Below are 27,233 nucleotides of genomic sequence, written 5' to 3' on the forward strand. Positions count from 1 at the left end.
CTTTCGTGTACTCGACGCCTCTGTCGCGCTTGCTACGGCGGTTCGGGGTCGGCGGTTCGGTGGCTTTCGCGGCCAAGATGGTTCGATTCAGTCTCAGAAATCACTCTTCACATACCCCTAATCAGGAGACATACAATGTTTTCATCAAGCGCGGAGTACAAAGAAAGAAAGAAAGAAAGAAAGGAAGAAAGAAAGAAGGAAAGAAAGGAAGAAAGAAAGAAGATAAATCGAAAAGGAATAACAAGGAAAGAGGAAAACAACATTGTGTAATTGTTACTTTGCAAGTTCTCTCGCATTTGTTACCAGGTAAAGGGGCTTACATAAACATTTTCATTCTGACATGCATTTAAGATTGCGGGCACCTTATCTGTTAATGACTGCAATTAGTAGTTCGTGTGCCTGCGTGGCACCAGCCACCTGTTCTGGGCGCGGCTACGTGAATCGCTCACATCAACTTTGAGTGCTGATAAGCATTTCTGGAACACAAAGAAATTCTGTGATGCACAAACAGAGCCCTCTCTCCTTTGAATCAAGTTGCTTTCTTCCCGGAGTCCGCACGTCGTCGCTTTACATGCTGGTGCGTCAGGCGTGGCCTACCTACGTCAAGGTGCAGGGTGTCATGACGGCAACGAACAGTGGCTCACTGTCATTCCTATATCTATGCGAGAAGCCGAAGCGGAGCGGCCGCTGTGAAGTTCCAGCACAACGGAGCGTTAAAGGCTCTCTCTGTTTTGGCTCGCGACTCGAGCCCCGAGCTTGGAGAAGCAATGATGGTGGGAGGGATTCACGATGAAGACGAGGCTATAGCTCGCCCTGTTGCTCCTCTCTAATAGCATATGTTGAGTCAAATTTTCCTTGGACACAATGTTGTCCCATCGAGCACCTATAATGGCTTTGGTCACAGAGTACACATTTATCAGCTGCAGCCATCCCTTCAAGGTATGGCGTGCCCTTTCATAGTGAGTCGCCGCTGTCGTTGCATCGTACCGTTCGGGGAAATAAATTCTGAGGACCCACTCGATAACCCAGTATTTCACGTTTCTAATCTTATGATCTGTCAAACTTGACAAGTAGAGCGGCTTGCACACATACTACCACCAACGCAGGAATATATTTATGACATGATCTAACAGAGTACCGCAATGTTGAGAGAAGTTTAAACTACGCATATTGAGATTGCTCATTTGTGGTATATTAATAGCTGATACATTAATTGAGGAGGAGGAAAAACGTTTATTGAGCTCTGGAAAATTTAATGAATTTCGCGGAGTCAGATGGTGTCTTCCATCTTCTTAGCAATGGCCATCTGCCCCTAGTCCAGGGCTTCACTGGATGCCGCTGCCAGCTGGGCCCGTCGGATCAGCACTAGTTGGACGTCCTGACGGTCGCTGGAGAGCATTCCTTCCCAATGCTCCGCACTCGGGTTTGGTACTTTAATTGAATTTTTTTTTTCTCTATTCGCGCTTCGCATAAACATAGCATCAACACGTAACGTTCTCTCTCCAATCCACAGTACGGAAATTCTAAAGAATATTAAATGTGCAGCGCGAACGTTTTCTGGGTTGTGCCGCACGGTCTGCACAAGTGGGGAACGGAAAGTTTACCACTTGTGGACGACGCCAAAGCAAAAATTTCCATATGCACCAAGAAGTTTTCTTGGCGGCAGATGCTGTGACTGCAATACAGAGGATCATAGCGCATGAGTCGCGTTGGTATATGCGCAACCCTAAGCCTACAGTGTCGAGAAACCCACACAGCTATACGACGCCTGTCGGTGCCACTGAAAAGCGAGTTCGAAATTTTTCTTCTCGCCGCTCAAGAAGTGTGTGTGTGGGGGGGGGGGGGGGTGAGGTGGGGGGTGTTCTGTCGATCCATTTGTCCTTCTATCAATGCTTTCCTGTGCTCCACAAATCTGGTGCCCTTCTCGATCCAGACCATCGTCGACTCGTCTCACATAAAGGCTCTTTGTCAACGCCTCGGAGCTCGCTTTCTTTTTTGTCCTTCCTTTTGTGCTCAAAAGCCGTTTCGACTGTTTGATATGTTTTTTTTTCTATCTTATTTCATGCGTACGTTGTTGGTCTATTGAACCAGTGTTTGTGTGGCTCGTATAAAGCTGAATTTAACTACTGATGCACTTGAGCAACCCAGAGACAGACAGAGGTTTATAGAGAAGAGGGAAGGTGGCAAATGAAGAAATTTGAAAAGAAAAATATTTGCAGCTGAGGAGGAAGAAGAGGCGGCACCGGCTGTGAACTTCCGTTGGTGAAATCGAACTCAACGTCGCTCAGCTCGAAGGCCACCACCCACCGCCGCTTATATCGCTCGAGAAATATATATATACTTCCCATCGCACGATATGAAGAAAGCAAATAAAAAGCGAAAAAATTAGTGCGAAGCGAGGAGTCAGATGCCCGGTGCAGCCAGGCGATGACGCGTAGAAAGTTTGAGGAAAAAGAAAGTGTCGACGAGTGAAGACGAGGACTACACCACTTGCGACGGGAGTGTCGCTTGTCGAAGAATCCGCTTCTTTGGCTATTTTCCCTCATCGGCCATATTGCGACGAGGCTCTTCCTGACGGGAGGGGGGGGGGGGGCAGATCGGACCACCTCCTTCTTCCAATTCACCGCCCGTCGCACCTCTTTATCTTTGATCGGCAGCGGCAGTCTACTGGCAGTCTGCCTGCTGCTTTCGTCGCATAGAGCATTCCTTTTCTCGTCTTTTTTATTCCTTCTCTCGTTTTGTTCTTTATGCCATGTTTCCTTGCCACGCATTGACGCGGGATTTTAAACAGAAGCAACAGTACATTCAAAGGAGCCACGAATGAGACTGGCCTTCAATTCATCAAAACACAAATTCTTTGTAATAACATGCGGTGGGGTAATGGGGGGCTTCGACATCAGGAAGTTCTCTTTTTCAACTGTTTTTCTTGTGCACTTGCTCCCTTTTGCGTCTGTAAGTAGTATGACTTGCTGCCAGTCCCTTAAATGTGCATCTGTCCATAAAGTCTTACCTCATTACGTCTCGTTTTTCCGCTTGTCCTAACATTAGATCTCGGGGTCTCAATTCATGACACTAAGATCATTTCACAGATTTTAGAACAAGAAGGCCCTCCGTATCAATGCAATCCTAATTCAAGCGTTGGCTTCTATTTATTTTTGTACTGCTATACATCTAGCAGCGCAAGTTCTTCTCTGTGTGAGTATACTAACGGAACACGACGCAAACGCAATATGACAATGAGTATGACTTGTGGTTGCTGTATGGGCGCAGCGAGCCCTTATAACACAGAACCGTACATGTAGACGCAGAGTCAGCGCTTCGAGATACAAAACATTTAGGGAACAATCAAGAGCAACGGATGGAGCGGAAGAGCACCTAAAGTACTACTTACCCTATCTGTTGTTCTTTCCGATCGCTTTGGACGCCGCCGTATGAACGCTGCGTCACTCCGTCATAAAAAAGGAAACCACCCGGAGGTCACGTTACACGCTACATATAGTCTTCCGGGCTAGAACAAGATCGGCATATTTTCGGCTTTCAAGAGAAGATGCGCACCTTCCTCGACCTATGCAGATTGTTGTCTGTTCCGACATCTCCACGGCCATTACTACTACTACTAGTACTGCTATTATTATTATTATTATTATTATTATTATTATTATTATTATTATTATTATTATTATTATTACCACTACTACTACTACCACCTTCAGTACCAGTGGTACTGCAGCTGGTACCCGCGATGCTCTAAGACCCACTATGCTCCAATGACTTCCATTTCACACTGCAAATGAACACCGTTCTAAAAATTATATTATGGGGTTTTACATGCAAAAAACCACTTTCTGATTATGAGACACGCCGTAGTGGAGAACTCCGGAAATTTCGACCACCTGGGGGTCTTTAACGTGCACCTAAATCTAAGTACACGGGTGCTTTCGCATTTCACCCCCATCGAAATGCGGCCGCCATGGCCGGGATTCGATCCCGCGACCTCGTGCTCAGCAGCCTAACACCATAGCTACTGAGCAACCATGGCGGATAACACCATTCTAGAGGCAACACCAATTTCTAGAGGCATGAACACCAATTTCTAGAGGCAAACTCGCCCGCACACCCCAAGGAAAAATATTCTACTGCGCAAGCAGCCGGCACCAGATAACCTATTAGGGGGAAAAAAAAAACGAAGTAGGAGAAAACGAACCTAGACATTCTATGTGATCCCTTATCAGCAAAAGAGCTCGCGAAATTCCGCGTCCGCCTTCAACGAGTGTAGCTGGCACAGAAAACAACCCCGTTTGCCTGGCGCCAAGAGAAACGTAGAGGCCAGAGCTGGTAAAAAAAAAGAAAACAAATTGGGCATACGTATTTCTGTGACCACTGGTAGCAGCCCTTAATCCCCTGTGCTCGGAAAGCGTTGACCTAAATTCAGCAAGAGCACAAGAAAAAGGCGAGGGAAGTTCTTTCGCTTCCTGGAGGTTACAAATCCGACAGCGCATCCGATGTAGCGGACGTACCTTACTAAGCTTTAGGTTTGGGCACGTACGCAATGCAATCTATGATTGCAAATGCATGTGTACAACAATTAACCGTTCCTGAAGAAGTGCGCAGATGGCAAAAGCTCCTCTCGCTTTTTTTTTTCTTGCACCGCTGCGAACTCATGGACGAGTTGTTTATGCACGCCATCTTTTAGACAGCAGTGCTAAGACGGACCAATTGCCGACGCTGAAAGTCAAGTTAACACCGCTCGCAGCGACAACACAAGCACTACCACCTACCATAACAGCAAATACTTGTGGTACACGAAGATAGAGGATGAGGAGGAGAAGGATTAAATCAAGAGAAAAGGCAGGGATGTTAACCAGAAATGCGCCTGGTTGGCTACCCTACTCTGAAGAACGGGACATAAGGAATAGAAAGATAAGATAGAGAGAGGGAGGGAGGGGGAGGAAAGCCGCGGTGAGCTGTACGATTGTAACAGATGGTGTTGACACCCCCCAGTTCTTTCCTGCAAGGAACCTGAACAGATTACAAATTGCAACCAGTCGCCAGTTCAGGTCTCTGTGAGTCAGTACACCCAAGAACCGGTGACTTCTGCTGGACGATATTACTAAATTGTTCGTTGAATGATATGACGTATGCACATATTGGATTCCAGATAAAAGCCGTCACTGCGCACTTTTCTCACGTCACCTCCAGACCTTGTTTACGAAGGTAGCATGATTTCGATAAGGCCGCCTTCTGAATCCGAGCGCGAAGCTGAAGCTCTGTCACCCCCGAGGTCCAGATACGTGTGTTATCGGCGTAGATAGAGAGTCGAACGGGGCTTAACAGGTCCTCAAGTAGGCCAATAAGGGCTAGATTAAAAAGCGTTGGGATTAGTGCTCCGTCCTGAGGGACTACGCGGCTACTGTATACAATACTGGGGTGTCGGGCGATCCTCGCTGTGCCCGCAGAATGATCGCATCTGCAGATAGCTACGAACCCAGATATACATCTTGCCACCAAGTCCTATTGCTTCTAACCCTTTAAGGATGGCTTCATGGGTAACATTATCGTAAGCTCCTTTAACGTCTAGAGACAAGGCAGCAGACAAGCGTCTACAGGCCTTCTGGATGGAATTCGACGTACCTTACCAAATCGACAACGTTGTCTATAGGTGAACGGCCGCGCCTGAATCCTGTCAGCGACTCTGGATAAATTTGGTCAAGGTGCCATTCCAGACGCGTTAGAACTATCCGTTTCATTACTTCATCTAGAGAACTAGCAAGCGCGCTTGGACGGTATGACGCTATGTCCAAAGGCGACTTGCCAGCTTTGAGAAGCGGAATCGGGCTACTTGTCTTCCTTTCCTGGGGAACCGTATGCGAAGATGAACAATAACAAAACAGGCACAACCACTCGGTAAGACTGAGAACAAAGTGACTCAGTCGAGTGAAAACCTCGGTGGTGGGGACAATGTTCCTATATATAGGATAAGGAAACGGTAATTCTTGGGTGTTACGTGCCAAAACCACGATCTGATTATGAGGCACGCCGTAGTGGGGAAACTAAATACAAATATTCAGTTCAACCAGAAAAGAGCTCTACGTTTATTAAGTTCAAGTTCATCTGTTGAAGCTAATCTTTTCGAAACATTTCATGTTCGCAATTTCTTTCAGTTATACAATTTTAGTTTGGCTCTTCACATTTTTTATAAAGTCAAACATGACTTTAACTCTTTTTCTAATACTTATAATTCAAGAAACGTTGCGTATGGTCTACGTTCCGTTGCCCTATCTACTGCAAGACCCAGAACAAATTATGGTAAACAAACAACCAATTATCAAATTATAACATTGTGTAATGCCTACCAGTCTCTTACTCAGATTGCTTTAGAAAGTTATAGTGTGTCTGTATTTAAGAAAAAACTGACGATTCTTTTCCCCCCCCGGTTAAATTTCAGCTAATTCTGTATACTTAGTTTTTTTTTTTGAATGTGCATATTATGAAATGTTTTGTTTATTGTTAATGGATATTTATTATTGTCTATCATTAACTATTTTCTATTGTGATCATGTTTGCTCATTGTTTTGTTTTCTCTTTGTCCATTCGGCCCCCGTTTCCATAATGTGTGATCGGGGTTTAGGCCTTGTCCGGAGGTATGCTTGGTCTACCTCCTTTAGCCTCACCTCGAGGGCATATTGTATTGTATATAATATGGCCAAATAAACATACTACTACAGATAGACTACGCTTCTAGAATGTGGTTAATCACATTAACCATTAACCGGTTAACCATTAACCACATCGTTCTAGAACGATGTGGTTAATGTGTAGCCTGAGTGGATACTTTGTGCGTCAGAAAGAACTCAGAAACGAAACATGGCTTTCGAGACATTTCAAATTGCCACCTCAAATCTTCGTGGCAACGTAGATTTTCGCAGCGCGTAGTTCTAGCCTGTTGCCCAGTATCACTTAAAGTTGCCTATTCTTTTGCTATAAGCAAATGATAACACAATACAGCAACTTACCTTGTCTTTTTTCACATGTTATCTTTTCACATGTTATCTGCTCAAAAGTAACGTAAGTACGCGTCACTTCGTGTCGTCAGCATGATGTAATGGGCGCTACTATATGTGCATACACTCCCAACCGCAATTGTGCAGGGCGTCAATTTCCAGTCCTGAGCAGGCAGAAGCGGACTAGTTGTCTGTCCAAAATCGGCAGTTGATTTCTTACTGAAAACGTACTACGGGAGTAGTGGCCCAACTGCAAATCAAATGGCAAAACACTGCATGCACTTCTTGCATGTTTGCACAGCACACGGCTTGACTCGTTGCTGTCGAAGTTCCATCGGGCAGACTGTTTACGCCCTCAGTACTCGTCGTTACCACACATAAACGTCTTTCTCTCCCCTTTCGCTTATCCCATGGACGAATAACAGGCTAGAGAGACCAACCTAAGTCCCAGGTCGCTGCTATTTCATAAATAACCAATTATGTCTATGTAAAATTTGAGAGGACATAAGTTTTTATTGCATAATATCTTCCTAATACATACATACATACATACATACATACATACATACATACATACATACATACATACATACATACATACATACATACATACATACATACATACATACATACATACTTACATACATACATACATACATACATACATACATACATACATACATACATACATACATACATACATACATACATACATACATACATACATACATACATACATACATACATACATACATACATACATACATACATACATACATACATACATACATACATACATACATACATACATACATACATACATACATACATACATACATACATACATACATACATACATACATACATACATACATACATACATACATACATACATACATACATACATACATACATACAAAAATAACGTATGTCGTACTCTTTTCTCTGAGTTGTACCTCCAGGGCCAGCGTGATATATGTGTATGCAGAGGAAAAAAAGGCAGCAAGAGAAAACAAAGGTGCAATGGCGCCGACTCGTCTCGTGTGTTCCCGGTTATACCGTGCTGGTTTGTGCTTTCTCACCGCCTTATTCATGGGAGCTCTAAGCACCTGGACGTCCCTTTGTATTCGCCGCGTTTGCGCGTGCTATGGCGACTTCTCTGGCAACACAGCCGCCACTAATGTTCTTCCTCCGGAACACGACTCTCGACTAGATGAAGAAAAAGCGGAAAGGAAGAGAACACGTCCCTGCATCGTTGTTCCCAGGTCGCATACATCGCGGGCTTGAGTCAGCGGCCAGCCGCCGGTTAATGCGCGGTGGACAGTCATGTGGCCAAAGAGCTGGAGGCAGGTACACATCGAAGCACCGTGCTTGCTGCCAACACAGAACAACAGCTGGAGATATACAGGTCGATACCGTGTGTTGTCTGGTCTTGATATGGGAAAGCCTTGGATATAAACTGGAGAAAAGTAGGGCGCATACGATGAAGCGATGAGATAGGCATGGATGCATGGCCATCAAAGAAGAGGGCTTATCTGTATTTATTATGGCATAGTTTGTGCTTGTTCCAGAGAGTGGCCCTTAAAGATACATAACTTCAACAAGCTCGCATAGAACTTTCACACTTGACAATTTTATCATATGGATGATTATCTTATATGCTTCAAAGTAATCTGCTCATTATGGGGAACAATGTTGTTGAAAATGCATGCGAGGACTTGCGGTGATAAGGACATAACCTACCATGCGCTTTGTCCTGTGTTCTTGCTAAGTCTCCGTTTTAGTAGCCCGTTTTCTAACATAATATTTTACCAACACGCCCAACTGACAGCTATTCCAAACCTGCCATGGGCTCTAATCAGTGCATCAAGAAAGAAAAAGAGAGAGAACATCACACATCAAGTACTGTTTGCTACAGAGCTGAATCCTATAGGCATGTCGGTATTCACCTTGTGAAAATTTTAAAGGAAAAGAAGCCGTAGGCAATCTACTTCTATTCTTCTGTTGCTATGTTTTGTGTGTTTCGATCTAATTTCGGCGTCGGCAAGTCCATTTTTGTTGAGCCATGAGTATCGTGCGATCCCGGCTAATACGTTCTTTCTTTTCTTCCCCGGCCAGCAAGAACATTAAGTATGTAGGAAGCCAGTCATACATTCCAATGATAGTAGGATGGAAAATGAATGTAATCTTTTTTTCCTCCGGCAAGAATTACATAGTGCTTTGTATTTTATTTCTTAAGCTGTGAAATGTGTCAATGTAACTCTGTTGGGTGATTGTGCGCCTATATTAATTGTAATGTCCTCGGCATTTGAATAGTGTTCCTGTTTTCTTTGTTCTGACATTTTATGCTTTGAATGTTTGCTGTGCTTATCTCGTCATATTATGCGTTTAATATTGCCTTCGTAGTGTTCTCTGACTTAGGATATGTTTCTACTTTTCTAATGTGTCAAGTAATACGCTTCGTAACTCCTCATGTGAACATCTGGTTATTTAGTCATGCAGATAAAGAAATGAATAGGCAAAACGAAAGAAACGACTACCACAACGTTGATTTCAATAAATACCCCAGGTGGCGCACACGCCATCACGCAAATATGGCATGCAGTTTGCAGTCATTGACCATTAGAGAAAGGTATCTGGCATCTAAATTGAAGGGTGGCATGTCTAAGCATACGTCTATCGATCAGCCCAAGCGCACACCGCAATACTCTTATAAAAAAGGCACCACCATGTGCCTCGCTTTACAGCCCCACTGGCAACAAAGACTTTACAAACATTTGCTTTTTGCTTCTTATGGTTGCAGGTTGAAGCAGATAGAGTAATAGACTGCCTCTGGACGGCGCCACTAACGTAAGTCGGAACTGTGTCATATTTTCTTACTTTATTTTATTTATTTATTTTTGTCATTCAGATCAAAATGCATTAGAGGCTGAATGTTATGCTCGATCACCACCCGTGAACCCTTTATTCAATCCTTTAACCAATCTTAAATACTTAAGTCGCATAAAAAAATAGCACCGAAGCCATTACCGATGATCGTCAACTTAAGCATACGCCGAGCGCTTTTAGAAAGCTGCTCGCTTTTTTTATAGGCATGATGCCCTTGAAGACGTATATCTGTTGCAGATATGACATTTATGTAGCATTTGTTGTTTAACTGACTAATTCTGCAGGTAACAGAGTCGTTAAAGCGCACATCTGCGCCGGTGCCGGAGCCCTCTCCTCCAGCCGCCACTGGGGGAGAGGGCGGTGGGAGAAGAGGAGGTCAGTCGTTTTCAAGCGCTCCACTGTAGCATCTAAACAGTCTAAACGTTAAGGTGCCTCATATCTCTCGTGCAGCAAGACGTGCCGGCAGGCCTGATTGTTCGCTTACACGCAGAGCTCTACAGTCGGTGACAACCTAAGAACTATAACGTTATATGTGCGCTGTCAACTCGAGCAAAACTTGCATAGATGCGCTCGACAATTAGGCTAGGCTCTTCTTCAGAGACGAAGGACAGCTTCAATGCGTTTTTGTGGGATGAGCTTGTCTGTAAGTCTTAGCTTGCGACCGGCTGTAGATGATGTCACCGTGTTTAGAAAACGTTTATATACAAGACACCATAGATTTACCACGTTTTATCCCGTCTCCAGCTTCCCATTGTTGTGAAGCTGGAGACGTTCACATTGTTGTGAAAGTAGCGTGAAGCTGTCACAGCTTCACGCTAGTCCTAGAAAGCTGCGGAGGTCTTTAAGTGTGGTTAGTGGAGAAAATTGCAGCACTGCGGCGATCTTATCGGTCTCAGGCTGAATTCCATGCTTACTGACGGCGTGGCCCAATACTTTGATGCTTCAGCACGCACATGGGCACTCTTTAGTATTCAATTTAAGACCAGCCTTTGCTTGGCACTTGAGAACTTCCTCCAGAAGTTGTAGGTAATGGGAGAAACTCGACGAAAAGATGACAATGTCGTCCAACTAACAAAGGAAGGCCTTCCATTTTAAGCCACGTAGTACTGTATCTATCATACGATCAAACGTAGCTCTCGCATTTCGCAGTCCAAAAGGCATCACGTTAAACTAAAAAAATGCCATCGGGTGTAGCAAACACAGTGTTTTCTTTATCAGGCTCATGCATCGGAATCTACCAATATCCGGAACGCAAATCGAGGCTCGAAAAAGCTCCGCACCTAATAATGTACCCAAAGCGTCGTCGATACGAGGCATTCGATAAACATCCTTACGGATGATCTTGTTCAGCGCCCTATAATCTATGCAAAAGCGCACAAAACCTTCGTTTTAACAAGCACTACAGGAGAAGGCGAAGGGCTTGCGGAAGGCTTTAAAGTGTTGCGTGTGAGTATGTCGTTTACATGTTCTTCAATAACTTCTTGTTCCGAAGATGACACATGCTACGGGCGACGGCGAATGATGCAAGATCCATTGTTTCGGTTAGATGAGTAGTTACAGTGGTCTGACTCAAACTTCGCGAAGGAACGTCAAAGCAAGCTTCATGTTTCATTAAAATGGTGAGGAGGGTATTGGGCTGGGCCGAACTAATATCTGCGCTCAGCGTGGCCTTAGTAGCATCAGAGTGGCCTTCTGCGGGCGTACAATGCGTGAAAGACGAGGCTGGAGAAACAGTGACAACACATACTGGCGCAACGTTGGCGAGGTTGGGGACAGTAAACCCTTGCGGCAGTAGTAGTAGCTCAGGAGTCATGTTAAAGGCGATTAGGCTGGCACAGCAGCGCGAGAACCGGACCAAGCGAGAGGCGATGGCGAGTGCTCTAGAAATGCAGCGCTGTGAAGGTATAACCAATGCGTCTCCGTCGACAATGTCTCATGACTCGACGGGGAGAATATGTTCTACGTCTGGTGCAATATTAAAATCCGCTGCTGCAATGAGCTTGGGACACGGGAAATCGAAAGCGGAAAGTCTCGGTGTTGCTGATGTTAATCCTTGGATCACCGCACGAAATTACTGCAGAAGCAGTCAGGAAGTTCCATCCCAATGTCACCTGATAAGCGCACGTCGAAAGTACAGCACGTTCTAAATGATGACGAATACCGTCTATGAGGACGTGAGCTGCGCCGGTATTATAAATGGGAGCGTCATTGGCACCAGCTAGAACCGTACCAACATACGTCATTTACACTTTTCGCTGACGGAAGCGCAGTTGGTGATGAATAACAGAAATATCGGCCCCTGTATGTAGAAGGGCTTCGACAGAAACGCCTTCTACACAAACCTAGAGTAAGCTGGTAGGGCGAGTAGGAGAAATTGTGACATTCCGATGCGATGCAGTTCCTCCTCCAAAAACTGCAGCCTGTAGTTTTCCGAATGGGTGCCCACAAAATGGGAGGCAGCATGCAACGGCGATGAGGAACGGCGGTAAGGTGAAGGAAAGTGACGCCGAGACGAGCGGGAAGCTCGAGGCATGTCCAGGGAACGGGAGGGAGAGCTGCCAGAAGAGGTTGTGCACGGTCCGGTAAGGTAGCATAGCTTCACTTTTCATCTTGCTGACGCCCGGGAACATAGGATTCAAAGCTAGGTGCCCTGTCTCGATCAAAGGGAGCGTAGCCTCGCCGTTCATCTTGCTGACGCCGGAGTCAGTGGCGAGAAATGTGACCGCGAATGCTGCAGTAGAAGCAGGCAGGGCGCGACGAGTGCCATAGAGAATACTGGTGTGGTGCAGTCGTATTCACTGCCATCGAAGTCTGGTGCTCGCAGTACGCTCCTGCAGCTGGAGAGTGAACGATTGATGTGGGCCGGGAGGTCATGTCCACATACCTGGACGTACAAAATAGTCCAAAGGACTTGTCAAGTTCGGCGCTTTTCATCCACGCCAGTTCGTCCTCGATAATGTTACGCAGTCCAGAAAGAGCGGGGCGAATTATACAAGCAGCGCATCTCCAGAAAGATGTCCTTGAAGTTACTCTCTGATGAGAGTACGTATCAGCGCTCGCAACTCAGTATCACCGTTGAGACGAGTGTCGCAAGGGGCGCTTGGAAGGCGAATGGACTGGAGCGAGTCCAGACGTTGGCATACTGCGATAGCATCACGACGCTGTTTGGGCCCTGAATCACGAGAGCACTGAAGGCGACTGAGTTGATGCCCTTCAGTATGTGGCGAATAGGGTAAGCTTCCGGCATGTAACTCTGTGCGCTGCGGCAGAAAGCGAGGACGTCCTCAGTGTAGGATGTATAGAACTCGTCCAGTGCTTGTATGCGCGTTGCCAGTTTTTGTTTCGCGACTTCGGAGCATTCAGAGGACATGCGAATACCTGGCGAAATTGATAGGTGAATGTTGACCACTCCGAAAAGTGTCTTTCTTGGTTAATGAACCATGTCTTGGCAACTTCAGCAAGGTAAGAAGCAATATACCTTAGTTTGTGCATGTCGTCCCTGTAGTTGACGTCGCTTGCTCTGTTGTAGTTCTCATGCCAATCTTCCACGTCGTTGCCGCGGAGGCCGGCAAATACGGAAGGGTCCCGTTGTTTGGTGTTCATGGTCTAGGCAGGCCTAGCTGACTGAGCAGAGGTGGATGGGTTGTTTTCAGCCATAACCGTGCTTGGCGAGAGAAAACCACGACCGGACCGGAGCTCCAGGGAAATCGGAATAGCAAGAGGGCGTGGGAATTGAGGCGCACACCGCCACTTGTGAGACGTCTACCGATGTGATGCTTTTATTTCAGAGCCGCAGCCCGAGACCGAGCCGAAGTATTACACAAGCCAAAAGATGATGATGAAACGTATGTAGAAATGACGATACATATTTGTACATATTTTGTATATATACATATGTATATATACAAAAGGACATGCATTCCGCTGGAGCTGTCTGCCATTGGTCCTTAACCAAGGTAGCAATATTTCGTAGACTTCCAGTTGACATATTGACTATCTCCACATAAGACAGGGAATCCACTGGGGAAACACTTACACTAACATTTTCTGTCCTGAAAAGTGAAATGCGTCAGCCGGAAGCATGTGCCCTCCTTCCAACCTTTCCATCTCCACTTCCTTCTTACACCTACCGTGATGAATGAGCGATGAACACGGCCACCCCCCCCCCCAGAAAAAAAGAAAGAAAAGAAAGAAGAACAATAATACAATCACAGAAATTGTAGCCCCATTAGCATCGTAATCAAATACTGGGTGCCGGCGTCAGAACTCGGCTTCGACTTCATTGCCCCCTCTGAGACGTTACCTTTTCTCGTCGCGTATGCGGAAGGAGATTTATCGCGTTTTACACAGAAAACGATAACAAAGCTCTGGCTAACAATTTATCGGAAGTGTTGTACTGGCTTCAACCAAAGCTTGCGGTAAGGAAGATATATATAGCCGCAACCGCTTTCGATAAGCGCGGCGCGATACCGATGTGGAGCGGACGCTCTTCATAAAGCCTTTCCTTTATGCAGTCCGCACCTGTCACTAATGCATCACGCTTAGGAAGCACGACAGTACAAGGAGGAACGAAAAGAACACACAAGGGTAAAAATTCCACCCGGAATAGAAGAAGAAAAAAAAATAAAGCAGCAAACCATTTACGTATGGGTAGGAGTGCTCGAGCCGACAGCATATGAAATGCCGGCGCCTTACCAAAATTGAAACCAGTTCGCTTGTTCCTGTCAGAAGACGGAAGACTGTTAGTGGGTACTTCAAACCGCATCGTTTCACGGTTATATATAGACGCGGCACGGTCTCAGGTAAGTATGGTGCCGTACTCTGAAACGGAATTTCTTGTACCGTTTCTTTTTTACCTTTCCTTGTTTTATTTAACTGAACGAGGCTGGAAAGCGTGAGGACTTTCGTTTTCAGCGGTATTTTGGAATTTTAATAAGGCCCACCTTCGCGTGCGTTCTTTTTTTCATTAACAGTTACAAACTGTCTCACTCCCGATCGTGCGTAACTGAGCAGAAAAAGAATAACGTAACAAAATTCCGCAACTGTTGATGCTTGCACAGGATGTGAAATTTGGGGAATTAAGCTACCAAGGACGAAGAGAATGCCACGTGAATTGCAAGTCACAAGTGAGGCGAATCGAGCGATTTACATTAGGGGTGCCGTCTCGGCTTACCCGCGAATTGTGACATTGGCATTGCGCAGTACAGGCAGCGCGAATGGCTCGAGGCCATCAATCTAACACTCCGCAAGAATGAGTTTCTCGCCAGTTCAATACGGTGCAAAAAGAATGGAAAAGAAAATATACCCAACGTTAATACTTTCGTTCGTTCGTTCGTTCGTTCGTTTGTTCGTTCGTTCGTTCGTTCATTCGTTCGTTCGTTCGTTCGTTCGTTCGTTCGTTCGTTCGTTCGTTCGTTCGTTCCTTCCTTCCTTCCTTCCTTCCTTCCTTCCTTCCTTCCTTCCTTCCTTCGTTCGTTCGTTCGTTCGTTCGTTCGTTCCTTCGTTCGTTCGTTCGTTCGTTCGTTCGTTCGTTCGTTCGTTCGTTCGTTCGTTCGTTCGTTCGTCCGTCCGTCCGTTCGTTCGTTCGTTCGTTCGTTCGTTCGTTCGTTCGTTCGTTCGTTCGTCCGTCCGTCCGTCCGTCCGTCCGTCCGTCCGTCCGTCCGTCCGTTCGTTCGTTCGTTCGTTCGTTCGTTCGTTCGTTCGTTCGTTCGTTCGTTCGTTCGTTCGTTCGTTCGTTCGTTCGTTCGTTCGTTCGTTCGTTCGTTCGTTCGTTCGTTCGTTCGTTCGTTCGTTCGTTCGTTCGTTCGTTCGTTCGTTCGTTCGTTCGTTCGTTCGTTCGTTCGTTCGTTCGTTCGTTCGTTCGTTCGTTCGTTCGTTCGTTCGTTCGTTCGTTCGTTCGTTCGTTCGTTCGTTCGTTCGTTCGTTCGTTCGTTCGTTCGTTCGTTCGTTCGTTCGTTCGTTCGTTCGTTCGTTCGTTCGTTCGTTCGTTCGTTCGTTCGTTCGTTCGTTCGTTCGTTCGTTCGTTCGTTCGTTCGTTCGTTCGTTCGTTCGTTCGTTCGTTCGTTCGTTCGTTCGTTCGTTCGTTCGTTCGTTCGTTCGTTCGTTCGTTCGTTCGTTCGTTCGTTCGTTCGTTCGTTCGTTCGTTCGTTCGTTCGTTCGTTCGTTCGTTCGTTCGTTCGTTCGTTCGTTCGTTCGTTCGTTCGTTCGTTCGTTCGTTCGTTCGTTCGTTCGTTCGTTCGTTCGTTCGTTCGTTCGTTCGTTCGTTCGTTCGTTCGTTCGTTCGTTCGTTCGTTCGTTCGTTCGTTCGTTCGTTCGTTCGTTCGTTCGTTCGTTCGTTCGTTCGTTCGTTCGTTCGTTCGTTCGTTCGTTCGTTCGTTCGTTCGTTCGTTCGTTCGTTCGTTCGTTCGTTCGTTCGTTCGTTCGTTCGTTCGTTCGTTCGTTCGTTCGTTCGTTCGTTCGTTCGTTCGTTCGTTCGTTCGTTCGTTCGTTCGTTCGTTCGTTCGTTCGTTCGTTCGTTCGTTCGTTCGTTCGTTCGTTCGTTCGTTCGTTCGTTCGTTCGTTCGTTCGTTCGTTCGTTCGTTCGTTCGTTCGTTCGTTCGTTCGTTCGTTCGTTCGTTCGTTCGTTCGTTCGTTCGTTCGTTCGTTCGTTCGTTCGTTCGTTCGTTCGTTCGTTCGTTCGTTCGTTCGTTCGTTCGTTCGTTCGTTCGTTCGTTCGTTCGTTCGTTCGTTCGTTCGTTCGTTCGTTCGTTCGTTCGTTCGTTCGTTCGTTCGTTCGTTCGTTCGTTCGTTCGTTCGTTCGTTCGTTCGTTCGTTCGTTCGTTCGTTCGTTCGTTCGTTCGTTCGTTCGTTCGTTCGTTCGTTCGTTCGTTCGTTCGTTCGTTCGTTCGTTCGTTCGTTCGTTCGTTCGTTCGTTCGTTCGTTCGTTCGTTCGTTCGTTCGTTCGTTTCGTTTCGTTTCGTTTCGTTTCGTTTCGTTTCGTTTCGTTTCGTTTCGTTTCGTTTCGTTTCGTTTCGTTCGTTCGTACACCGTTCGTGACACCAATCCTGCCGCCTTGTGTTTCCCTCATCAGGTAAGTTTTAAAAGAAAACGCGTGTCTCAGCTTTTACGGCGCTGCGAGTGGAAACGCGGCCGTGTTGCCTATGGAAAGCTAGGTGTGTGAGAAAAGCCTGCTCCCGGTTCAAACCCTACGAAATACACACGCTTTCATATATCCAGTTCCCGTACTATTTACTATTACTACTGGTACACCGAGCGATCACGTATATCGATAAAACTCTCATTAACTGCGAAACGAAAACAACAGTTGAACAGCTCCGGTGGCTGAACGTACATACAACGCGAATAGACGACGATGTCACCGAGAACCTGGGGCCAGGCACGGCACTACAATTTCGCGCAGTACGTTGCTGAGTTGCAGTAAGAGTTAAACGAAGTAAGGAGCCATATTGGAAGGAGGGGGAAGGGAGGTCTTTGGGTCAATTTCGTTCACCTGGGGTTATTATTACATGCAGCCAAAGAACGGCACACGAGCGTGTTCGCATTCTGTAGCCATCGGAATGCGGCCCCAGAAGTCGAAACCAGGAGCCTGCGCTAAGCAGCGAAAGGCTGCAGGCACTGAGTCACCGCCATAAGTGCCGCAAGCTTTCAAAAAGAACAAGCCCGACAACGTAAAGCTGTTGTACGTATGCACTTTTTTTTTTTTAATCCACGAAGCAATCCATCAACCGACGCTCACGCGATCTTCTTACAGAGCGCTGCGCTCCGCCGCACAGACTCGGGGAGGACGCGTGTGGGCCTTCTTGCAGCGGCAGCACATTTTTTCTCTCAGCAATTATGGGCTCCGCTGGTTGTTTTAAATTCCGCTCATTAGCACATTCCACTTGCCGCGGTGGTGTCTCCCGCACCGTTGCGCGTTTTGTCACTCTCGTTTTGTACGCGCAGTTCTTCGTTAGACTCTCTTTTAAAAAATACCGTTATTTATCATTATTTTCTTTTTTCTTCCATTGCGCCCAGGCAGCGCCAATATAATTACCTTGTGAGGAGAACCTGAGCAGTTAAATCCTCTTCTTTTTTTTTTTCTCGTTTCGAGATGCAACGTTGTGCGCTGCCTTAAAAAAATGTGGAAAGCGGACTGGCTCGGTGTGAATATCCCTGAGTAACAACTTCGTTCTAATCAGCGCGACTTAAGTGCGGTACGGTTTTCTTTATTTACTTCAAGATAGTATTCAATTTTCTCAGCGCTTCGCCTTATAGGGGTATGCAATGTTACTAAATCACTAAATATGAAATGGTAGAGGGGTTTCTGTCTTTTCTTTTTTTCGTGAACGTAATAATCATACGGGTAAAAAAAATTTTCTGAAAGCATTTATCGAACCCGCATGTTTCTCAAAAACCAATAAAAGAGCTCAACGTTTAAGCTGTCGACAATAGGCTCCTGTTGACTTCTGTCTTTTCGTTTAACGCGAGAGCAATTCTACGGACACACGAGGTGTGTTCGCACCGTTGTTGCCGCCATCGTGTTGTTCCAAGTGCGAGGCGCATGCGCGAACTGCGCATGCGCTAACTGCGCGCGCGGCCTTTCCCAACGAGGCCGTGCTGACCGCGTGACCGAGCCCGTACGCGGCCTGCGAGTCGGGCGGTGAAGCTGACCTTCTGCTGGTGATCGGGGCGAAAGGCGAGCATGCGAGGACGAGCCAAGGGAGCTGGTACGGCTGGTGGCTTCATGCGCACCCAGCATTGAGGCACGTGACTCGCTGAGTTCCACGAGGCGCAGCTTCTCCACATGACTTGCGCAAAAGAATTTTTAGTCTCAAGAGCGCATTACTTGGTCCCTCAGCGCGCGACACTCGAACATCCGTATGCTTCCTCGGCCGACGTAAGCAGCAGCAAATAAGCCGTGAAATAAGTCGTAAAAAGAGATGCGGAAATTGTTGGGCTCGAAAGTTGGGAAATATGAACAGGAACCAGTTTCACGAAAACAGATCTGAAATAGCACAAAGACCGGGAAACTGATTTGTCAAGGCGAGCAGTTGACTGCAATCGGTATCCCTATCGACAAACATTGCCACACGACTTTATGGAACGTTGCTTGAAGCTCCATTTTCTTTGTATTAATAGGTATAGATTACGTTAAAACAGTTGTCAAGTTCAAGGGAGAATCAGCCGAGTAACAAAATTATATATAATTTAGATGCTGCAGACGCAGCGATTGCCGGTCTTGAATTTCTGGTTAAGCCCGTTTTTGCAACATCATCCTCGCAACCCCTAGTAGCTTACCAGTAGCAATACTAGCGGTTGTAGTGATGGTAAGCCACAAGCGTACCACTAGTGGCTGCCTGCCACTCTGAGTTTAGTTTTACTTATTTATTTTAATTTTACAATACTGCTGACTCCAGTGGGAGTCGTTGCAGTCGGTAGCAAACGATGATTACATCATGGCAAGTATCTCAAATAGAGAGCAGAAAGGAAAAATGTGTTGATGAGATAAAACAGAGGAGGAGTTGCCATTTTTCTGGCGACTGCTACCACTTTTCGCTTGGTTGATAATGTAGGATAAAAATATGGTATTGCGCTGCTAAGCGCAAGGTCGCAGGATCGAATCCCGGCCATGGCGGCCGCATTTCGATAGGGGCGAAATGCGAAAACACCCGTGTGCTTAGATGTAGGTGCACGTTAAGGAACCCCAGGGGGTCCAAATTTCCTTAGTCCCCCACTACGGCGTGCCTCATAATCAGAACGTGGTTTTGGCACGTAAAACCACATAATTTAATAGCGTAAAAATATAAAGTATTAATCCTTGCAATAGGTAATGCTTCAACAAACAAACAAAAACGAAACATGTAACTCACTAATATTCAAAGTCCATTTCGAGAAGTTTTCATGTGCCGTGTACAAAGGTTCTTAACGCACGAATGAGACAGCTCTGAGTCGCGAATAAGTCCTTGACAAGAGACGGCTGAAGGTTGCGGATAACACTAATGGAGTACACGACTAACATGGAGACAGTGGAAGAATAGCGTATGTCCTGCCTCCTTTCTTTCGTTCGTCTGTTCCGCTTGCACCATTCGTCATGAATATGTACTAGCGACGAGGGGCTTTAGCCTTGGTGCCAAGGCTGGGCCACTCTGTGATATACACCGTGCAGCTCGACCAGCTAGCCAGGCTTTGCCCGGATGGCGAGTCTGTTAGCGCAAGAACCTTCTCCGGGTGGTCACTGCGTGAGCTGCCGGAGGGAACGGGCAGTCGCGTATGGGCTGTATACCCTGGAAAGCTTCGCGCGAGCACTTCGTAAAGAATTAACGGTCTCCGCGCCAGCGCCGCACACTTCCATTCATCTTCCTAACGTCACGGTTTCTCAAATAACGCAATCGCAGTGGCACACGCTGGGCGCCGTCGGGCAGGCACCAGTTCGCCACAGGTTCGGGTGCGAAGCCGTCCAGGGAAGCATGCGCTCCGAGATAGGGCTGGGAGCGGTCGGGGCGAACGGCGCGAGTGCGGGTGGAAGAGGGGGAGAGGTGGGGAAGAGCAGAAAACAAGGACAGGAGGAGGGGTGTAGTGTGTGGGAAAGCGCGCAGATCTCCAGAGGGACCGCAGCGCCAAACAGTGGCTGCGACATTCACCGTAAAGAGCGATCCTGTGTAAGTTCAACCTAGCGTTCTCTGGGCGACTCACTTGACGCAGTTGCCAGCCGAGATTCGAAGGACTCCGGTGAACTTGGTCCTTGAACGACGCTTTTCGCCCGTGTTCCGTTCCCTTGTCTTTGCGCTTGTGTCGGAAGGCCTTCGCCGAGATGTGTTCGGAGAAGGTTCACTTGAGCATCCGTTTGTTCGCACTCGTTATGCCTAGTCGGCTGGGTCTAAGTGGTGAGGCAAATGAAATACAAACGTGGTATACGTTTGGTAAATCACGTCCAATAAAACTCAGTACTAACAAGTGAAAGAATGTACGCATACTCTGTCGGTCTCAACACTTTTAACACACGTTCCTATTTCCTTAATGGCACTATAGACCGAGCTGCACTGACTCCAATAAGTATGTTCACTGTGATATTATTGAGTTCACTAATAAATGTTTATGGCACATAAGTAGGGAGCACGTAACAGACATACGTCAGTCGTAAACTAGAGCTTCTACTGCAAATATTAAGTACGTTCTTTATATGAACTCAAAACAACTCTCCATGAAACGCTCGTCACCCCCCCGCCCCCTCCGTCTCCGTTGCTTTTTTATCACCCCGCCTGATTGTCTGCCGTTCTCAACTGCGCTTCCCTTGCCATGTATCACGCTTGTAGTAAGCCTAGAGATTAAAACGTTTTGCTGCCTGTAAAATTCTTCAGCATACTTTTTGATTAAGGTTCTCCATTTAAATACCCCTGTTCGGTACAATCATAGAAACAAGAAACGAAGTTGATTTTTTTTTTTGTTGCACATGTCAAGTTGCGTATCCTTGTGGATAAATGTAAGTATGTATTTATTATCTACAGGGTAGGTAGCGATTGACATTGTGTCAGTGTTATCAGGAATCGTTTACCAAGAACGACGACCACGCACTCTCTGTAAGTGTGGAGTGATGCCACGTGACAACGAAGAGCATTTTCGCAACATTGCTTAGGGCAGGAAACCCCAATATTTAAATTCCCCTGTGATAACGAGGTGTTATGTGGTAAGCGTAGCATACAAAAAGCCCTGAATGCGTTCCTGTGGGGCATTTGGTGAAAGCACACAGGGTTACGCCAACGATATCATTACTTATCACAGCCTATACGTCCGTTATTATCGGCGCCGTGACAAAACTTTCAGGGCTTGACCTCAAGCGACAAAAAAACAGAAACAGTGCGATTGTAAGTTACTTCACCTGCCACCGAGATGTTGCTTGTTATCCTCGAAGCTAGTCTAATGCCAGCATCAATACGCGAGAAGCAAGTCCATAGAACAACTTGTTTAATACTTGCGATGATCAATTTTCCTTGCACGACATAGCTTGCGTTTTATACACCTGTCTACTCCATAAGCAAATCGTGCACTGGAGCAATCTAAATCATTTTGTAATACGCGCAAAAGTCGCCCCGATTAGACTAATGTAATCAAAAAAGGTTGATCGCAAGGTCACTTGGTACCTTCTGTTGTCGTGACAACGTCGCTTCCATAAAGCGAAATGGCTGGGGAAATATAAAGCTTTCCACCACTGGACTCGGCTGCGAAAGTCGCGACGGAAGTCAATTTCGGGTTAAGCAGCCCGTTTCTGCCTCACATCACGTTCCGCAGTGCACTACATGTGTACGATCTTTGCGAAGGCTTTGCCGAAAAATTGCGTTGGTCCTGCTCCCTTTCTTGAAAAAAAAAAAGAATGCCTGTACTGCTTCGTTCTATTTCTGTACGCTGGTTATCTTTCCGCTCCTTATTTTATTGCGGGCAGCCTCTTCTCATTGGGTGCTCTTTGTTTATTATAGCCGACTGACAATGTTTTTTCAGATCGCCCCTTTTTTCTGAACATGTGCGAATACTTGCTTTTTACTCGTGACAATTCTCTGTGATGCACTTTTACTTTCCAAGAGAAAATTACTTCGCTGAGGCTTCCTTGTACCTATACAGTCCGCGCGTAAGGCGTTCTCTCCAGGCGTTTCCCGAAAGTGGTTTTAAATTGTTTGAAACACCACTACTTCATCGCACCAACTTGCTTTTTCTGGAGTACTTGTATGCATTTCGCGCGCAAAGGCTATCTTAAGCAACAATTAAGAGAGCGAGCTCATTTCAGAGCGATTACCTGGTGCGTAGTGATTAGCCGATTGTAAGTCCTTCGCCCGTGCATGTGAGACTTTGTTCAGGCACGGGGGAGTGCTCGACATGTTATTTTACTTCTAAGGTGGGAATGACGCTAACGTATTGTATTGTTCGCAGCACTCTGTCTTTCCTCTTTCTCTCTTCATCCCCATACTCCCTTGCCCCAGTGCGCAGTAGCAAACCGGACGTGCGTCTGGTTAACTTCCCTGCCTTTCCTGTCTTCTCTCTCTCTCTGTCTCTCTCTCTCTCTCTCTTGCTAAGCGAGGCGCGCAACTGGCTGCAGCTGATGTCACACACTTACTGTCTAGACGTTGTTGCCTCCATCACTAAATTGACTGGCTGCTAACAGGAAGGTGACTGCGGAGGCTGTCAGCCAAGTAAAATCACCGAATAATAGAGGTTTTGGAAGAGCGAAATTGCGAAATGAAATGATATTCGTAATGATGGACACACTCGCAGCTCACTGGACAGAAAATTTTACGAGCGATCCATTGGGAAGGTTGCCTTACTCTAGTAATTATTTCTATCAGCAAGCACTGTGCGAACGCGGACACGCTGCCCTAAGAAGAAGCTATGATTCGGTCAGTACGAAGAATGAATTTCAGTTAAGAGAACGGAGATAATATGCGTCAGCCTAATGTGAAATAAATAATAAAAAAGTGCACTCAAAGGAAACGAAATTTGGTAGTTGACTCAAGCAACGGTGAGAAAAAAACGAAAGTAATGAGGGCGTGGGTTAACCCCAAGGAAGAGATGAAACTATATATGTAAGTATGGCGTTTAACGGTCAAAAGAAGCATACGCGTTATGACAGACTCATTAAGTAAAAGCCGAAGCCGCTTGATTGGTCTTCGACGTGTATCCAAAGAGAGTAATCGACGTTTCCAGGCGAAATTGTGTCGTAAGCATAATAATCAATTCTTTTTAAGATTCCCCTAAACGCACGGTAACTATATTATTTCATTTCCTAATTTAGTGCTCTAATCCTTGTAGTCTTGGCAACGAATGCTTTCTTCAGCTTTCAATGCGTGGTGCAACACGCATCTGAAAATATCAAATCCCTCAATAACTCTACATTTCTTCATTCCTTGTTTGATTTCTTTTTCAATTTTGTCCAAAATGTATAGGAAGAAAGCTATATGTCTTCCCATTGCCAGGAGATTTTCTTTGAATAAGAAATTTGTCTTGGCGCGTTTATTCGTAACGCGACCATATCGCGAAATATTTTTCATCGGTTTTCGGTTGAAGGAGAAAGTCAACAATACGAAACAACTAACGTCAGGCAATGTCAGCATTAGCGTGTATCTCAGGCAGGTTATAGTGCGAGCGGTATCCAGTCGAGAGAGAGAGAGAGAGAGAGCAAGAACAGGAAAGGCAAGGCGGTCAACCGGATGAGCACCCGGTTTGCTACCCTACACTGGGGATGGGGGAAAGGGCAATAAAAAGAAGAAAAGAGGGAGAGCACTCCACTAATGTAAGCCTGTCGCTCGGCGCGCTAGCAGAGCGGCATCGTAGCAGAATCCAGGGCTTATATATGTATTTCTGTGGGTTACTCCTCTATTAATACGTGCTTGAAATGTGCAGAAATGTAGGAGGCCGGTCTGTTTGACACTATCAGATGGGGAGATATAACAACGCCGAATGTTTCTTACACTTAAATGCTTGAAGTTTCACTGCGTGACGGCAGAGCGAAACGGGGTGTCAAATCGCCTTCGCAACTAAACCTAAGCGGATGTAAACGAATAACCAGTTTTAACGAAAGCTAGGGAATGCGAAAGGTAAGCGGGCATTCCAGCTTATTTTTTCACATTAACGATTCATTCCGACATGATAGCACACAAAAGCGTACTCGAGTGTAGACCAAAGAGAACACATCAGAAACGAAAATCCAGAGTGCTAGGCTGAAAAGTACATTTTAATAGGCAAGGAATGATAGTGAAAGGCGCTCCTCAATCCTGCATTCAGCAGGGCAGTAACGTGGTTGCCAGTGGAGAAGTCTAAGTAAACAAAAGCGCCACACGTTCGTTCGTTTACAGTTCAATTTCCGGCACACTGGAGTCTTTATATGCTCAATACGTGAAAGGCACATAAGTACCATTCTTGACAGAGATGAGCGGACGAGCTGGGAGGAGTCGTGACTCTTGCCTCGATAAGCCGGTGTAACTTTATGCTACGTCAGTGACACGCACCACAAGGTGGCGTGGCGGCTCGTCGTGCTCGCCGCGTACCACGCATCCCGGTGCTTGATTATGGGGCGGACGAGTAGCTGGTCGATCAGTCGTGCATTGATTGGCTGATCGATGGCTTGGCGCCTGAAAGCACCATAGATATATACCCGAACAATCACTACAAAGCCTCGTTACTGCCCGCCAGACTGAAAGCAGGCAGTTGCACGTAAATTGAGAAAGGGGCAGGGGGAGGGTGGGGAGAAGTGAAGGGAGGGGCTTTGAAAGCAGCCAATTCAACGTTCGTTCGAAAGCTTCATCCTCCCCAGGCGCTATTTAAATGCGTTGTGTGTCTACCTGCCAGCCAGAAGAGTTTTTGCAAAGAAGCACTGTTAACGCTGACGTTTCAAGGAGAAAGACACGACTTCGTGGTCTCCTATTCCTGTTTCCTTCAATTGCTTTCAACCTTAGCCATTCTCGAGATCTGTGCGCTGACTTGGTAAAAGCGTGAAAAGCTGAAATAATATTCGCGCATACTCGCATCAACACAACTGAAAAATTTAGTACACGTTGTCCCTCCTCCTGTCGCTTGGCTGCGAAACGTGTTCATGGAAAGAAACGGTAGCGGGGACGGTCCTGCTACGGTTCGTGTTCATGTGTGACGTACATAGAAGCACACACGCGCAGCATATCGACGAATCGTGCTCGCAGAATGCGCCGTCGCTAAACATGCAACAGGGCAGAAAACATGGCGAAGTAATCGGAGGGGTGGGTTGTGAATACACATTAAAAGGACTTCTTCGCCACTCATGCAGCCCTTCGCGATTATCTTCAAGCCCCACCCTTGTTTTCACGAGCAGTTGAATCTGTTCGGTTCATTCATTGGGAAATCACGTTATCAATCACGCGTATATGTCCTGGAACTTTCGATGTCGTAAGGTTAAGCGCGATAAAATAAGCTCTGGCTTAGTCATAACGACAAGTTGTTCTTTGTGTAAATATCGAAATAGCTCCTTCCGTCAGTGAGATACACGAAACATGGAAGAGCGTGCTCATTATTCAAATTAAACATGCATGCGCGCCCACAAGCGACACCAACACAAGAAAAAGAACATCCGGGAAGGCATTTTTAGTAGGGTCGCCCACGTGCAGAAGGGAGCGGCGCATCTCCAGGAGCCGCGCGCACATTTCTGTCCGTCGGCGGATGTTCAGGCTGTCACTCAGACGCGTGCTTGTGCACGAGGAGGAACAAGTGCAACCGCGGCAAGAGGGAGAGAGGGTAGCTCAGGGGAAGAGTAACGAAACCAAAGACGACCGGAAAGACATGCGAGTGACACGTGCAGAGGAGTGACGCCGCCTAGGGAATGGCTGGCGACAGGCTGCAGCGGTTGCCACCGTTGATAGCGCGCCCAGCGAGACCCGAGAGCCTGACACTCCGAATTCCCGCTTTTCGTGTGTGTGTTGTGACATCTGTTCCCTTGGCCCTTGTCGGAAAAAAAAAGTCCAAATGTCACTGAAACCAGAGTAAAAGGTGTACATGTACGAGAGAACCAGAACGAAATGATAGCAGTGAAGGTAATTTTATGTCCTAACAGATCAGAGTTCTGTGGCCCATATGCTTTCCTTAAGACGTCGCCAATCACACGTTGGATTGCGGCAGCAAACTGCTTTGAAAGCTGGTCAATAACTTAACGGCAACCAGACATCGTTCCTCTTACTATTACAGCTGTTGAGGTAGTTGGGACAATAAAGATTACCTTGATGAAGGGTTGGATGCCGCTAAATCGCGCTAGTTATACACATATACGTCGCATATTCTAGAGACATCGCGTCCTAATAAAAATATCAAATATTCATGACCATATGTCACTGTGAACGAAACGTCAGCATCTGTGTCTCAAAATTTGCGGCATATGTGATCATAAACAGCTTGCATTTGTCGCTGTTATAGTTGCAATGCACACTCAGAGGTGCCCCTGTTTCTGACGGCGTGGAAGCCAGCTTTCTTGATCTGGCCCCTATCATGGCATTATTGAATGACAGCGCCACTAGCTTGTGAGGGCGTTTATTGCATCTAGAGCCAGCCAACGTCCCACGAGCTATATACCCGGAGCCCTTCACCTTCTCCAAGCTATAAGGCTGCTAACAGCCGCTAATGCGCATCAGAAAGTGTGACTGAAGGACCAATAGAAAGACAAAAGCTTAGGTGTGATAGCCTTAATCCTTCACTGTAGGCAATAAAGATGGTCGAAAGGTTGCGTATCTACAGCTGTCTGTCGCAGAAGGTCGCACTAATTCTGCCTTTTCTATCCTTCTTTCTTTTTCTTAAACCGTGGTGACCGTCAAAGAACGGAAGTTTGTTGCCCGCTCTCGTAAGCATCCAACACTGTTTCTCTGC

At 46.4% G+C, this 27,233-nt stretch overlaps 1 long non-coding RNA gene across 1 annotated transcript in view; it reads left to right on the plus strand.

Annotated features, from left to right (window-relative positions):
* The window catches only part of LOC135898133 (uncharacterized), a 676,755-nt gene that overhangs the window by 507,541 nt on the left and 141,981 nt on the right, over nt 1–27,233 (plus strand). The window contains exon 3 of the long non-coding RNA XR_011512724.1: nt 9,805–9,851. This is a non-coding gene — a long non-coding RNA (uncharacterized lncRNA). The remainder of the gene's footprint in view (nt 1–9,804; nt 9,852–27,233) is intronic.

This window comes from Dermacentor albipictus, chromosome 3 (genome assembly GCF_038994185.2).
Source record: "Dermacentor albipictus isolate Rhodes 1998 colony chromosome 3, USDA_Dalb.pri_finalv2, whole genome shotgun sequence".
Taxonomy (NCBI): Eukaryota; Metazoa; Arthropoda; class Arachnida; order Ixodida; family Ixodidae; genus Dermacentor; species Dermacentor albipictus.